This window comes from Capricornis sumatraensis, chromosome 6 (genome assembly GCF_032405125.1).
Source record: "Capricornis sumatraensis isolate serow.1 chromosome 6, serow.2, whole genome shotgun sequence".
Classification (NCBI taxonomy): Eukaryota; Metazoa; Chordata; class Mammalia; order Artiodactyla; family Bovidae; genus Capricornis; species Capricornis sumatraensis.
In genome coordinates this window covers 29,460,474-29,462,231 of record NC_091074.1, presented here as the reverse complement: position 1 = coordinate 29,462,231, position 1,758 = coordinate 29,460,474, and the positions used below count along the sequence as shown (strand labels likewise).

The 1,758-nt window shown below is 33.0% G+C and overlaps 1 non-coding gene across 1 annotated transcript; it reads left to right on the top strand.

Moving 5' to 3' along the window:
* Positions 1 to 1,174: 1,174 nt before the first annotated feature.
* Positions 1,175 to 1,246, top strand: TRNAW-CCA (transfer RNA tryptophan (anticodon CCA)). The gene has a single exon. It is a non-coding gene; the product is annotated as a tRNA-Trp (tRNA).
* Positions 1,247 to 1,758: the final 512 nt, after the last annotated feature.

Genomic DNA, 1,758 nt, shown 5'->3' with positions numbered 1-1,758 from the left:
AAAAAACTTTCTTTTCCTGATTATAAAATTTTTTTAAAAATCATTACCATGGAAAACATAAAAAAGGAAGAAAATTAATACCATTTCTAAAATTTTTGGTGTATTTCCCTCTGATTATGAAAAGAGAATGATGTATGTTTTGAACTTACATTTTTAGTAACAGTTTGAGACCAGATAACTTTTCATTGAAATATATCACAAGCCTTCTCAAAATCCTGTAAAACTTTCTTAAGCATTACTTTTAGTGACTGCATCTCATCTTCACTCACTGAACACTCTCCTCTCATCATCCATGTAAATTGCTTTATTTTTTAATTGTGTGTTCCTAGGATGAAAACTTACATACAGTGATCTATCATAAGTTTTTTGAATTTTATATTTCTTTTGGGATTCTCCTAGAATTATAGGGCCAAAATACAGGGTTTGTTTCTTTGCTTGTTTTTGAAGATTAAGAAGATAGTCCAAAAGAAATATATGTTTACATCTCTCTCATTTTCCTATAGCTCTTCATCCTACAAACTGACTCAATTTGTCAAAAACTAAAGCAACTGACCTCAGATATGATCAAATTAATTAAAAGAAACATAGCACCACTATTGTCTTTTTTTTTTTTTTAGAATGCTCTGCTTTCATTAGAGAACTCATAGGTTGTGCCAGCATTAGTCTTTACAACAGCAGTGTGTTGACAAATCATATTTAGCATAAGGTTAGCATCTCTCTACACACACATTGGCCTTTTTCATGTGTTTTAACACTGTGTGAATTCCATTTATGAATGTCTTCTCTGTTTAGAGAGCTGGAGAATTTAAGTCACTTTAAATGTTCAGTGTTGTACTGTACCATCATTTCTGTAGTTGATCATACCTTTATTGAAGATGGTCACAGGGTGTTACCAACTCATTCATTCACTTATTCATTTTTATTTTAGTCACTTAAATATTTACTTACCTCCCAAATTGTCCTGGGAACTTCATCTATGTACTGGGTGTATAATTATGAAAAAAAAAAAGTTAATTCTGTTAAAGTGTTTGGAAGTTTTATACAAAAATTACTCAAATGAGCAATTTTAAAAAATTAACTATAAAACATAATAAATAATACCCTTTGGAGCATAGGAAAACAGTAATAGAATAATAGAAATAATAATGACTTTGACAATTAAATATCACATCTTTCCCTGGTGGCTCAGAGGTTAAAGCATCTGCCTCCAATGCAGGAGACCCGGGTTCGATCCCTGGGTCGGGAAGATCCCCTGGAGAAGGAAATGGCAACCCACTCCAATATTCTTGCCTGGAGAATCCCATGGATTGAGGAGCCTGGTGGGCTGCAGTCCACGGGGTCACAAAGAGTCGGACACGACTGAGTGACTTTACTTACTTACTTCCCTCGTGACTAACAAAGCTAGCAACAGTTCTATTTTGAGACATAAAAAGACTGTCTAGAGTCACCCAGAATCATGAGAATAATGACACTGCCAGTGATACAGTAATATTTTATTCAAGTTTCCTCACTCAGACTGTTGGCAAATAGAAAATACAATGTTGAGAAGATATATAATGAATATAAAGAAATAAATTGTGAAACCTTTTTCTGTAGTGCTCTATAGAATATAACTGCTGGTCTAATTTTCATGATAGTACACCTGTTTTGAACCCTTCACTTTACAACAGAATTTTAGTTTTTCTGCATTTAATTATTCTGATCATTTGGTCTAAGAAGTTAGACCAGGAGCTATTATGATGAAAATCTGTGATAGAC